Source organism: Corvus hawaiiensis, chromosome 5 (genome assembly GCF_020740725.1).
Source record: "Corvus hawaiiensis isolate bCorHaw1 chromosome 5, bCorHaw1.pri.cur, whole genome shotgun sequence".
In the NCBI taxonomy this organism is placed as follows: Eukaryota; Metazoa; Chordata; class Aves; order Passeriformes; family Corvidae; genus Corvus; species Corvus hawaiiensis.
Genome location: NC_063217.1, coordinates 67,849,296 through 67,855,454, shown reverse-complemented (window position 1 = coordinate 67,855,454; position 6,159 = coordinate 67,849,296).

The window sequence follows — 6,159 nt, the reverse complement described above, 5'->3', positions numbered from 1 at the left end:
ATTCTAGTGATTGTTTTGCATAAAAGGTGCATTAGCATGGAAAATTTCAGCAAAAACTATAATCTATTTTTGACAGCATTTACCTGCAGCATTCATGGTGGAAGCACATACTAATCTCATGGTAAGTGAGTTGTTGTTTTGGAGAAGAGAAATATTCTTCTTGATTGCTTTAAATGCAGTATTTTCTCTCTAAAGTATTTCTGATGGAAAAAATGCTGGATGAGAGAATGGTTTGCATCACAGCAGCATCCAGAGGTTCAACCCAGATCAGGGCAAGGTGGTACACCAGCACAAAGTATCTTCCCTGAAGAATTCCACTTTTTTTGAGGAAAAAGGGAAATAAAGGAGGTGGGGGGAAGGGGGAAACAGAATATCTGAGGTGATAGGCTTTATTTAAGATCGTATGCATATCCTCACCACAACAGGGAAGAGAAACTGGAAGACCACAGTTTGAATGGAGGTCTAGTAGAGCTCCATATTTGGTATATGAAGTTTTTGACTGCCTTATTCTCTGCTCTGGTTTGTTTCTCACTGGTGGTGGCACTGCCACGTCATAATCTGCTGCCATTTTAGGGATCTAAGCACAAAGATCACAGATTTACAGACAGCCCACAGGGAATGTCTTGAAAGGGACTGTCAGTTCCTTTATGCTCCTGCTGATCACTCTGATGCAGTACTTCAGGTAAATACCTAATTGTGTTAGAACTGCACTTATTTTTCTACCATGTAAACACAGGTTAAGGTTTGGGACTTTTTTATTCTAGCTCACAAGACCACAACAGTTTATTCTGAAGCATTCATAATTTCAACACATTTGCCAGAGGTAGCTATTTTGTAAGTGGCTTTATAAGGATTCACTCACTACACTCAAAAATGAATAGACATATTTTAACACTACAAGGTCCAGGAATTGATTCAGAACTCATTTACACTTTTATAAATTAAAGAATTCCATTCAAGTCATTTTGCTATAATGGTTATAAGCCATCAGGAATTAATGCAGAAAGCTAATACTTGTATCAAGAATGTGAATAACATTTTCCAACTTGCATTTTGTTACTGCTTTAAGATATTTACATGCTAAAGAGTGCATATTGTATGTAGTATTAATAACTTTAAATCAATTTAATATTCAGTGCAACTACATTAACGTAATGTTATGGTTAAGAATTTAAATGCAAAAATGACAAGAAATTTTAAAGCTGTTTCCCACAGCAAACATAACTCACTTGTATATAAATTTCAACGTAACTGGAGTAGTGAAAATATGAAAATTAATTCTTTAAAAGAGACTTTTAGAGACAGGAAAATATCACATTTGTGATTGTTCAATGTCTTATAAGCACTTTGCTGTTCAGTAGCTGCTCTGAGTCAAGCAATCTCAAATGAGTCTTGCTTCATCCAGGTCTTGGACAACTCCTACAGCCTGCTCAGAACTGTTTCTGACTTCATTTGTGGGTGTAAGCAAATTTGTTCTGGGTAACACTACGGTTTCAGTGAGGAGTACACAACTGGTTTCAATTAATACATACTCCTCACCAATTGGTTGAGGTTGGATAAGGTTTTGAGCAACCTGGTCTGGTGAAGGTGTCCCTGGCCATGGGAAAGCCAATGGAACAAGGCAGTCTTTAAGGTTCCTTCCAACCCAAATCATTATATGAACACTCCTGATTAATTTTCTTAGTCTCTTCCTCAGTCATTCTCTACCCCAAGCCGGAGCAAAGTGTTGAGCTGTTTTAGCAGCCGAGACACTACCAGCACCGGTGTTAGGATTTAATCAGTTTGGAGGCACAAAGTCTTCACCATCCTCAGAAATAGACATGGGACAAATAGTAACACTGAGGACTACAGATTACTCAACCGCTGCTTTCAGCTATCACTACTCTTCCTTAAGGTTTTCCTGCAAATTAAATTTTCCCAGCATTTGCTTTAGCTAGGGCATGCAGAAATTTTTCTGTGGTGTCCTCTATTTTTATTCAGCACGTAGGATGAAAAAGCTTCCTTCTACTCAAGTACCAAGTAAAACAAGCTATGATTAGTAATGCGAAAGTGAAACCCTCTGTAAGGCCTCAAAAAGCTCTCTTGACAAGGCTTGTAAAAGGGCTTATGATTGTTCATGTAATTTGAGTTAGAGGCACAAGACAAATACTGACAAGATATTCTCAACAAAGTAACAGAAAATACTTTACTGGCAATTTTAGAGAATCAGAGAACTTTGGCAAAATGTTTAGAGCGGCATTCAGTCAATATGAAACACTTTCCAAAGTATTAACTTAGTCCATTCAACTTCACTATGTATCTAAGGCCAAATTATTTATGTCTGCACAGGAACTCACCACAAGACCTTCTCTCCCTACCATTTGCTAAAAATTGTAGTTTAAGGAACAAATGTTTTGAAATTGTAATCAATCAGGTGTATGAAACAGGCATCTGCTCACCCATGAAAGCACATGAAGTGGCATATGAAGGTCATAACAGGAAATTTTGACTTTCAAGCTAATGGGGAGTCAACCCGTTGGACCACATGCACCTTTTTGGATGGCAGCACACTCACCCAGCATCTGGCATGTTCAGGGGAAGTCAGAAACCCCATTCTAGGCTCAAAATCCCTAGGAATTAATCACAGAGTACTTGTATGTATTCTGAGGGAGCAAATCCTTACTGTAGCTGAGGAATCTGTGTGTCCGAATCAACAAGTGGAAAAAAGACCAACCTTGTAAACCTAGAAGTGTTGCTCAGAGAGAAAGATCTCTAATATGTCCATTGTCCAGAAAGGGCTAAAAAGATGGTGAAGGGCCTAGAGAAGAAACGTTGTGAGGAGGTGACTTGGTCTGTTCTGCCTGGAGGAGACTGAGGGGAGACCTCATTGCAGTTACAAATTCCTCGTGAGGGGAAAAGGAGGAGCAGGCTCCAATCTCATCTCTTTGATGATCAGTGGCAGCAGCTGAGAGCATAGCCTGAAGTTGCATGAGGGAAGGTTTAGGATAGCTATCAGGAAAAGGTTCTTCATCCAGAGGGTGGTTGGGCATGGGAACAGGCTCCCCAGGGCAGTGGTTATGGCCCCAAGCCTGGCAGAGGTTCAAGAAGTGTTTGGGCAATGCTCCCAAGTACATGGTGTAATTCTTGGGGCTGTCCTGTGCAGGGCTAGGAGTTGGACTCAGTGACCCCAGTGGGTCTCTTCCAACTAAGGAAATTCTAGTATTCTATGCATTTTAATGATAGGATTTCTACAAGCATTGTTTGTATACACTCTTACTCCCTCTGGAGCTCTTCTGAACTTGTATAGAAATGGTTTGTCATCCTTTTCTGAGACATAAGCCTATATATATATACACACACATTATATATTATATATATTATATAAATATATTTTTAAGCAAATGACTTAAAAATTAAAGGAGAAAGCAAAATTGAGACAGTAGCTACTAATTAAATGGTAGTGTGAGTGATTTTTGCAATTCTTCCTAAGCACATCACGTGGAGAATACCTCTTTCTGAAACAGCTTCTGTGTCCTCTTGCATAAGTCAACCATTGATGGAAGAAAACTATGCTGCTAGAAGAATTTTTAATTATTTGTTGATAGTTGTGATCCAGAGCCCAGGGAAGACTGTAGTCATACTACTCAAGGGTTGACTCTTTGAGACAATGTAAAACTTTTACAAAAACATTTCTAATATTCTATGTTGATTACAGATTTTATGAGTAATACCTCTTGAGGAAGGTAAGTGAACATACAACCAGCTTTAATGTTCATACAAGCACTTATCTTGTGGTCAGCCACATTCTGAAGGCCAATTGATTTCATATATTTTAGTACCCACCTGAAAACATCTTTAGAACTACTGCAGCTTCAGAGAGCTATTATAGTACTTCTAAAAGACATTTCTTTTACCTTGGAAAGGTCTTAGACAAGGGGGGGATTCCTTTTGGGAGGGTCAGTAATTAATTAGAATTACTTTATGACTAGGAATTTTATTTAAAAAAAACCCAGCAGGACTGAAACTTAATGCCCCCAAAGAAGGCACATACTTGAAGTATTATAGGAGTTGGCACAATTTCCAGACAAATTCTCAGGCACTAAAAGGTCCTTTTTATAATTATCATTTTAGAAACATATGGCAAGTGGTTAATGTCTGAAAGTATGTACTTAAACAAAATTATGCTCTTTTTACACAAGCTAGTTGTAAGTCAAGTCTTTTTAGATAAGACAAATAAAATATTGATTTATTCTCTCTTCCTCTTATGCATGTAGTCAAATGAGCTTTTTAATCTTGTCTTTTTATATTGTTTTACACATTATCATATTTATATTCAATATTTTAGGGATCTATCATGTTCAGTTTCCAGATTCAGGGTTCTATTGCAATTTTTTTCCAGTTTAAAGGTTGCACAGGAATAGGAGACTTGTTTTTTCTTTTGCTACATATGTTTGTGTCTACTGAGGATATCTGTGTCAACACGCAAAAGTCATCATGAATGTTATAATATGACCTCGAGTCATTGTCAGAGTTGGGAAGATCTATTTTTCGTTATTATTATTGGAATAAAGAGGTAGCCAGAAGTGTTCATCACTGTGTAGTAACCAGTTTAATCATTATTACTTTTTGAAAGTGTCCTAACATATTAGAGGTCACCTTGCAGGGAAAAGTCAACAGGACCAAAAATGGCCAGGGCTGGGAATCACATACATCAAAGAGCCTGTACAGCAAGCACCCGCTGAGGATCCATTTCCTACTCAAACACTCCAGCCAGAAATCCGGCTGGCCAGTTTTGTATGGTTGCTTCTTTTAAAAAACAATCAGTGGCTGCCCAGCACTTTATTACCTTGCAATACCCACACATGTGCACACACGCACACCAGAGACTGCAGCTGTGGGAATGACTTTACACGAATAAAAATATGCAGTTTTTCCTAGGGAAAAAAAAAAGATTGAAAATTCAAGCTGCTTGCAACTCATCAGCTTGACAAAACCTATTATTTCTACGTTCACACCCAGCCTTGTGCACCATCATTTGTTACTGCAGAGAGGTGGAAAAAGCAGAGCTGGCACAGAAGCAGGGAAAAAAAATCAACCTCACCCAACACTTACCCCAAGCGTGAAAGTCTTTGGAGGCTGAATTCTGCACTGCATCGTGGGAGGGACAGTGCTGCCTACGCAGCCCACTGTCTATTGGCTGATCATCAGGCCTTCTTTCTCACATATGTAAGTTAGTAAATTAATACTATTAAACTGACTTGGTAGAAACTGGGGATTTATATGACTAATAAACACTTCTGCGAGTTTTGGGGTCTCTGTCCAAAATAGGGAACACGGACAATAGACTATTTTGCTCAGGTTATGCTGCCCATAAATAAGCACAGTAGTAGTTTTGACTATAAAAAATATTACAGGCTCATGTATCATTCACCACAAAGCACACAGAAAACAAAAAGTGCCATGAAATTTTTCATTTTCTCCTGTAAGCGCCGGATTAGCTGTAAAAAGCCAATATCTGTACCCCACAAAACCATGATACAATTGTGTGCTTGGGATGGAATTCCACACCATGTTGAGGCAGGCTGGCCATTGACATATTTACATGATCAGCCTGATACACATGTAGAGCCAGACTCCAGCAGTGCTGCTTTCTGAGCTATCAGCTCACCTGGGCTTCTGCAGGTGACCCTGTACATGGGGATCTTTTATTATAGTTAATGCTTTTGTTCCATGATAAGAGACAGAGATGGACATTCTGAGTAGGCCAAGATGTCCATGAAATCAGCTAACAGAAGATAAGGCCCCCCTCTCATCTCACACTCTGTATTTCATATTGCTTATCAAAATACTTCTATTTCATGTTATTTCTGGTTTTGACATATTTTTTAAATAAATACTACAGAAAGAAATTATCCCTCTAATTCTAGCAACCGAACCACAAACCCTCTGTTGAAAATGGAAGGAAGAAGAGAGCCCACTCCCCCTCCCCAACATACACACAAGTGGCAGAACTAAAGTGATGCTACTGTTGCCTGGTTGAAATAATTTTTTTTCCTCATTTGTGTTGTCTTATTAACAGTAATGCATTTTCTAACAGATGAACTTACTGTCACTGCAGAGAATATCTGTTTGATTGACGAAAAGAAGAGAAAATCATTAGCAGCCATGTTGGTGAAGGTG